We start from the raw sequence: 8,134 nt of genomic DNA, 5'->3' as shown, positions 1-8,134 counted from the left end.
AAGGCTTCTGAAGGAGGCTGCTCCGCCTCTCTCCGCTCCCCATCATCTCCGGGCAGGCTGGCTCCCACCAGAGGAGGCTGGGACATTCATTACAAGGCTAACAAGCCTGTGCATCTGTCATTCAGTCCCGACACCTGCGTAAGCTTTGAAGACGGGCGCGGAGGGGCCGTCTCCCGCCCAGCAAGAGTGGCGGGAGGTGCTCCCACGTGCGTGGGCGAGGTCTGGGGGCGGCAGCAGCCGCTGCGTCAGAGGGGCCTCATCCTGGGGGACTCTGGCAACGGACGACCATCTCCTTGGACTCCATGCTGACAAAATGACCGCCCGGGAGGCAGGGACTTCAGGTTCTGCTCCCGTCTCAACAGGAAATACAGCGTGCGGGTTCCGTTTGAATCCGGACTCGCCATTACGAGCTCTGTGACCTTCGGGACATTGTTGAACTCTCTCTGTGCCTCAGTTTTCTCATCTTTAAGATCACCATCAAGCTGTTGTCACAAGGCAATAGTAGGTAAAATTTATAAAATGCTCTAAAGGGGGCTCTGTAAAATAAATGCTAGCCGTTACTATTCGAGGGACCCTTGACCGAGGGGGCAAGGGGGGAGGGGAGGGACGGCAACCTCTCCCGCTCCAGGGGAGAACGAGTAGACCTAACTCCTCCCAGGGCGGCTGTGACATCTTAGCTCACACCCCAGCTCTGGCTCCAAGCTGTCCTGTGACCTCAGACAGTTCACTTCATCCCAAAGAGCTTCCGTTTTCTTATCTGCAGAGCAAAGGTAATAACACCTGCGCTTCTGCGTGGGTCAGAGCAGCGGCAGCAACCAGAAGACTCTAAATGATGGTTGGCATTCACAAAGATGCCCTGGCAGGAATCCCAGGACAGTGGAAGCATGAGGAAGGTCAGCAGGACCTTAGGGGCCCTGAGGAGGTGGGAAAGCTAAGACCAGGCTCTGGGCGTGGGGATCTGTGGGGGCTCTCGTCATCATCATCGTCATCACCATCATTATCATCATCATCACCATCATCGTCAGCATCAGCATCAACATCAGCAGCAGCAGCACCGTCCTTGGAACATTGGTACTAAACGCCTGATCGCATGTGGCAATTGATGGGGCTATTCGTAGAAAATTACATGACCCCTGCACTTGCCTGTGGATAAATTATTCTCTACACCAATGGCTCTCAACTGGGTGTGATTTTGCCCCCCAAGGAACATTTGGCAATGTCCAGAGACACTTTTGGTTGTCGCAACCTGGGGGATTGTCCTAACTAGTGAGTAGAGACCAGGGATGCTGTTAAACGTCCTACACTGCACAGGACCCCCCGTAACAAAGAGTTATCTGGCTCAAAATGTCACTAGTGCGAGGCCAAGACCCTGCGCAATATCTTCGCCTTTGTTATCGAAAGTGTGATTAAGATTCAACATCACCTGGGAGCTCGTTCCTCGGGCCTGCTGAATAAGAATCTGTGTACATATTAAAGTTTGAAAAACGTGGTCTAAAAATAAAACGTGCATAGGGAATACAGAGCAGCAAACCAAATTATTAACCACGTAAGACAGACGCAGGGCATTGGGGGTTGGGAAAAACGGAAGAAGATAACAGGGGATGTGGAAGGACGGATGGATTGCTGGAATTAGGATTGTTGTCCAACATCTCAGATACGCCAGGCGCCTCACCAGACACTTTACCTAGATTCTCATTTACCTCCAGAGCAATCCCAGGTGGGAGGTTCCTGCTGCCCCCCCCGGGGCAACATCTGGAGAGACCACGCCTCCCTATCACACATCTCGAAGCTTTCCAGAATCTTCCTGCTGCCGTCTAAGCTGGATTATATAGAACATAGTGCCATACCTACGCCTGCATGGAAACCTTATTCACAGCTGGCGCCTGATGTTAACTTCTAGTTTCTCACTCAAGTAGGGACACATCATTTTTACACGTGCAAAGAATGCAGTTTTTTCCTTTGTTTTCTCTTAAAGGATCAATAAACATCTTGTTTTGCCTTCAACAAAAGTTCCGTGAATTCTCTATAATACACATTTATTTCCTTTTATTAAGAGGATACATCTCAGATTAACAATAAAATGTAGTAACATTGAGTTTTTAAGGTCCAAGAGCCCAATGATTGCAGCACAGGGACATAAGAAGAATAATATCCACCATTTATTAACCACCTGCTGTTTGCGATGTGCTTTATATCAGGGCCTGTAATCCGCCACACAAGCTTATTCCTTATTCCTATTTTTCAGAAGAAGCAGCTAAGGCATAGACTAGTGATGGGGTCAGGGTTGTAGATGAGACCTGCCTGCCCCACACTGCCTCTTGGTTGGAACGGCCCCTGGTTCACCCTGGCACGCCCGCCGGCTCCAGCAGAGGCGCTCAAAGTTCTCGTTTTGCCAGACTGCCCTCATTCCATCCCTATCTCCCTCTCCCCTCCATCAGCAGGGCCCACTTCCCCTCAAGCCCCAAGTTGTCCCTGGGCTTGGAAGATGTGGCACAGGGGTGTCGGTGCTGAAGATGGATGCCTGTTGACCTGGCCCAGGGGAGGACAGCCTTCTTCTGTAAAGGATAAAAGAGTAAATATTTTAGACTCTCCGAGATACATGGTTTCAATCGCATTTACTTGACTCTGCCATCACGGCACCAATGCAAGTCATAGACAACATGAAAGCAGATGGACGCAGCTGTGTTCCAATAAAACTTTATTGGCACCAAAATGGGTGGCAAGCCAGGTTTGGCCCCCAGGCTGACATTTGCCCACCCCTGACCTCTGTGATCTCCAGGGTTTCTCCACGCCCTGGTGCTCTGTGGCTTATGAGGGAGAGAAAGTCCCAGACTAGAGATTGAAAACTGGTGGTAAAGCCACACCCAGCTCCCTGACAGGTTTTGCTGAGCCCAGACAGAGAGTTTATTTTTTAAGGACATCTTAAACAGACCCCAAAAGCAGAGACTAGTACAATGAACCTGCATGAACCCATCGCCAGCTTCAGCAGCTGTCACCACTTTGCCAATCCCTTGTCATCTGTCCCTCCAACACACATATTTTTCTGAAATATTTAAAGCAAATCACATTATTTCCCCCATAAATCCTTCAGTACATCTCCCTAGCTGATGAAGACTTTTTAAAAACATAACCACACAGCCATTATCAGCCTAACAAAGTGAATAATTCCTTATTAGCATCTAGTGCCGCATGTGGTATTTACATTTCCCTAATTGTCTCAAAAATGTCTTTTTATAGGTGATCTGTTTGAATCAGGAGCTACACGTCGTATTCACACAGAGCTTTTAAATTTTTGAATTGGTTGTCAACTCGTGAAAATCTGGATTTCACATAAACCTCGGATTTTCAACTTCTCTTAGAAAAAAAAAAAGTGAAATATTTGCTACTTGGCAGCCTCACCCCCGTGGCGGCCGTCGCACTGAGCAGCCAGCGCACGCGGGATGAAGACCCGCGGCCCCGGTCCCTCCCACCCCCATGCTGTCACCCCACAGCAGGATCCCCACGGGCATACGAGTCTGCGATGCCACCCCTGGACTTTCTCGTCTCTCTCTCCCACTCACACAGGAAGTCTCCCCCAAAGTGCCCCTTCATCATCCTTTTTCCTCTTTCAAAGCAAGTCTCCAGAGTCTACCCAATTCCAGGAGGAATCGTGTCGTGGGGGTGGGGCAGAGAGGAGGGGTCTACCCCGAGTGACTGGCCAGCCCTCTAGCCCCTCCAGTGTCTGCCTTCAGGGCACTAGGAAAGGCCCCCCCAGTCCCCTGAAATGCTCCCCTCTGGCTCAGCTTTTGCCTGATGCTCACAGAGCACAGAGCTCACTCCCCAGGTGGAGAACAGGCCTGCCTTGAATTCGCTGTGTGACCTTGAAGAAATCACTCTCCCTTTCTGGGCCTCAGTTGCCCCTTCCATACAAGGAGAGGGTTAATGCGCGGAGGGGATGTTGGGTTAGAAAACAGTCCACGTTGAGTTCCTGAGTGAGACACGAATAATCTCCAGCTGACAGCCTTGTGATCCTGTGGTTCTATTGGTCATACGTGGCCTCTCCTCCTCATCACCAGGACCGTCAAGGGGGAGGGGAGGAGAGAGGTACCACTCTGAGGAGCAGGAGCACGAAACAGTCCACACCCCGACTCTCCCTCTCCGTCTTCGCAGGCCCTGTCTTCGGAGTGTGGGTGCACGCTGGTTCTTGATTCTCTTTCCCTGTGGGTACCACCAGGTTCTGTCTGCTCTCACCTCAAAGTGGCACATACAGGGCGTCCCCTAGGGCAGGAGAGATGCTGGGAGATGCTGAGGCTGCCCCTGAGCCTGCGTGCAGGTGTGGGGTGGGGGGTCAGTGCAGGCAGGGCTGGGATGACAGGGGTAGGCTCAGGGTGTGAAAAGCGTGACTCAGGCACCAGCCCCCTCGGGTACTCAATCACGCCGAGGGTCCAGCTGCAGGGAAACCAGGTGACAGGCTCACCCGGTGGGGGAGGCAAACACGTAAACAAACACTTATGACAAAACGTGATAAATGCTAGAATAGAAGGCTGCAACAACCACCTTGGGAACACAGAGGAATGGTCTATCTGTTTATCCAGTTACGCATGCCTCCACCTCGTTCCAAAAATAATTAGAAGAGGCCAGTAAAGCTCCATACGGCAAAACAAAGTGAATATTAAATAAACAAGAAGAGAAAAATAATGTAGGAAGAACACAGGGTAAACAAGGATAGAGTTAACACCCAAAATATCTGCCAAGAGTCCCGTGATCCTGCTAGAACTGACCCACAAATTTGCCTCTGAGCTTCCTAGCAGCCAATGCAAAAGGAGAAACCCTCAAAGTTGTACAATTCACAGTGTTCCTTAAAATAAAGCATGGGAATAAGTCTGGAGCAATCCCAATGCAACGACCTGAGAGAATTTCTCAAGCAGAGCCCCTACAACTAGGTGAGGCGTATATGGAAACTCTCTGCCCTAGATTTGCAACTTTCCCATAAATCTAAACATATTCCAAAATTAATGTTATTATTATTTTTTTAAAGTCCACAGGCAGAGCTCAACTATGGCTGCAGGTATTCTCCCCACACTGCAGGCCACCCAGACGTGGGCTGGTGCTATCTCTGTTTGTAACTCCAGAGGGTGTCGCTCACATCTACCCGATACCTGACACGGTGAGTTCTCTACAGTAAACGATTGCTGAAACAACTCCAGGGGTCAAATGGACATGGTGGGGGGGGGGGGGGGGACAGGGAAGGTTGAGCATCTAGATTGTCCATAATGTATACCAGATGCGGACTCAGTAATGAGAGAGAACCCGACACATAATCCCGGGTGTTTTACAGGCGTTTCAAGGTACATCAGCCGGTCCCCATAATTTGACATTTTTGCCTATGTTCATTGGTTTCTGTCGATGTCATGTCCCTGGGCAGTGACAAAGTCACAGAATAGGATTTAGAGTAGGACTTGCAGAACATGACAAGGTTTTGGAGAACCACCGTTTTGAATAAACAAGTGGACTTAAGTGGCTCTTTTTTTCTTCTTTTTCAAAACTATTAACTTTAAAGTGATATCATAATTTTTTTCGTAAGAATATAGATGCTCATGGCCAGAACATTATCCAGGACCCCTGACCTTAAGGCTACAAGGAAAACAAGCTAATGGGAAGGAAATTATGGAAGGAAAGATGTGATGACGCTGAATTCTGAATTTTTTAACATACCCATTGCCTTATTTTAGTCACTCTGGATCTTCGTACGGCGTGCCAAATCTCTACTTGGCCTCTAGACCTACCCAACAACCTACGGCCTCAATCCGGGACTGCGCTCACAGTAAATGACGGGATCCTTAATCAGAGCACGAGTCTCAGAACGAAAAGGCAATCATTTTGTAAAAATGCTGCTGTGTGCCGTGCAGCTAGATCTTTACAGTATGAATAAATCGACTTGAGATTTCCAGCCTCCTCCTCCACCCAAAAAAAGACTCTGGGGAATGGGGTAAATGAGCAAAGTTCTCCATCACAACTGTGCCGTTGACACCATGACACAACGGTATGCTTCCCGGGGCGAGAGTATCCAGCTCTGCCTGCAGAGATCACGGAAGCCTTCTCAGAGGAGGTGACTTTGGGCTGAGGCCTCAAGGATCAGTAGGAGGTTGCCAGTCTGACAAAGGAGAGTGAGTAGAAGGACTTCCACGCAGATGGAGAGACAGAAGCCAATGCACCAGACACCTTCCATCAGCCCCTTAAATGTTCTCTCTTTATTCTGCTCGGCGTCCCCTGGCTGGAGAGTTTGGCCGAGGGCATGCTGAAGAGGCGAGTGTGTTTCCTGTCTCAGCCAGGATCAACTTCCTGCCTGAACGTTAAGGTATCCACGCATGGCCGAGGGAGAGACCATCTGTCTCGTGTCTCTCCTTTTAAGGGCACTAATTCCATCATAAGGGCTCCACCCTCGTGACCTAATTACTTCTCTCAAGCCCGCCTCCTCATGCCATCACATTGGGAATTGGAGCTTCAACATCTGAATTGCGGGGGGAAGACAAAAATTCAGGGCATCGCAGTGAGTTATAAACAAAGAGCCCCATCCAGCCTGTTCACCAAAGCTCTTAACAATGGCAGCCTCGAGCCAAAAATGCCATCCTGGCCCCCCCGGGGGTGGGGTGGAGGTGACAGGGACATAGCTGTCTGTCTGAGTTCCAATTGCATGTCCAAATAGGTCATTTCTTGTGTCAGGCATTTCCCCAGAAAGGGCTAGAAGAAAGGGCTTGTCCAACACAGGAAAGTCAGAACAGAGTCAGTCACAAAGCCAGAGCCCATGGTCTCAGAGAAGCTGCTCAGAAACACCAGCGCTCTCACCCCTCTGCCCTCACGTCCCCCTGACCTTGGTCTTGGGGTGTCTTTCCAGATACAGCCAGGGAAAGATGCAAAGACTAGGAGAACAGCACTCAACTTCCATGCACATCAGACCTCAGGGAGCTTGTTGACAGTATAGACACTGAGGTGGTTAACAAGACCCCCTGGTGGCTCTGAGGCACAGCCGAGTGGGAGCCCCTGGACTAGGGAAATCTTGAGAGGGTATAAAAGAAAGGACGGCTCTAGTTGGGGGGTATTTATTATTGTCATTACTCTTATTACACTATTGAAGAATTGGATTTTACTGCAAGTGCTTATGGCCGTCCAGTAATTGAATAGTAGTAAGTACCAACCATGATAATGTCACAGGACTTGTACCTACCATGGACCTGGTTCATTAGATGCGTTAAAACACGTCCTTAGGTAAACAGAGCGTGGTGTGTACACACGGTGAGACAACAGTCTGTCTTGACAGTGTTCAGCCTGCTGACACCTGCTACCACGTGGAGGAAGCCTGAAGATCTCATGCAAAGTGAAATAAGCCAGACACAAAAGGACAAATCCTGTAGGACTCCCCTCATCTGAGGGTCCCAGAGTACAATTCACAGAGACAGGAGGTAGAACGGCGGTGGCCAGGGGCTGGGGGAGGGGGAATGGAGAGTTAGTCTTTAAGGCAAATGGAGTTTCAGTCTGGGAAGACGAGAAAGTTCTGGAGATGGATGGTGGTCGTGGTTGCACGACAATGTAAATGTACTTGATGCCACTGAATTGTACTTTTAAAATAGTTAAAATGGTATCTTTTATGTTATGTAGATTTTAGCACAATAAAAAAGAAATCCATGCTTGCAATCAAGCCAGGCTGGAGATGGACTGTGGCCTTCAGAGTCAGGCAGGTCTGTGCAGGAATCCCAGCTGTCTGAGCGATCTTTGCCAAATACCACTTGATCTTGCTGAGCTTCCACTGTCTCTTCTGTGACACGAGGAAGAGGGGGCAAGAAGCATCTTGAGGGGCTTATGATGGCAGTTATTTCACAGACATCATCTCAAGTCACTGTCCCACAGCCCTGGGAGGTGGGTGGGTATTATTAGCCTCATTTTGCCGAAGAGGAGTTGAGACTCAGAGAGGTTGTGTGATGTGTCCAAGGTCACCCAGCTGGGGTGGAAGTGGTAGCCTTCCAAATGCAGATATAAATGCGAGGATAAAACTGGGCTCTGCGTCCCTGGCCCTGTGAGCCTCAGACAGCCCGTGAAGCCCACGCAGGATCTCCCCTCGGATTCGAAGACTTGGAGCCTACAAACCCAGATGCCCGAT

General features: G+C 49.6%; 1 long non-coding RNA gene across 1 annotated transcript; it reads left to right on the top strand.

The window, feature by feature from the left end:
* The first annotated feature begins 216 nt into the window (after window positions 1–216).
* LOC111775692 (uncharacterized) lies at window positions 217–7,728 on the top strand. Its single transcript, XR_002811616.2, has 3 exons — window positions 217–501; window positions 5,018–5,146; window positions 5,712–7,728. It is a non-coding gene; the product is annotated as an uncharacterized lncRNA (long non-coding RNA).
* Window positions 7,729–8,134: the final 406 nt, after the last annotated feature.

This window comes from Equus caballus, chromosome 11 (genome assembly GCF_041296265.1).
Source record: "Equus caballus isolate H_3958 breed thoroughbred chromosome 11, TB-T2T, whole genome shotgun sequence".
NCBI lineage: Eukaryota > Metazoa > Chordata > Mammalia > Perissodactyla > Equidae > Equus > Equus caballus.
The sequence above is the reverse complement of the archived record's forward strand: the minus strand, read 5'-3'. Positions and strand labels throughout refer to the sequence as shown.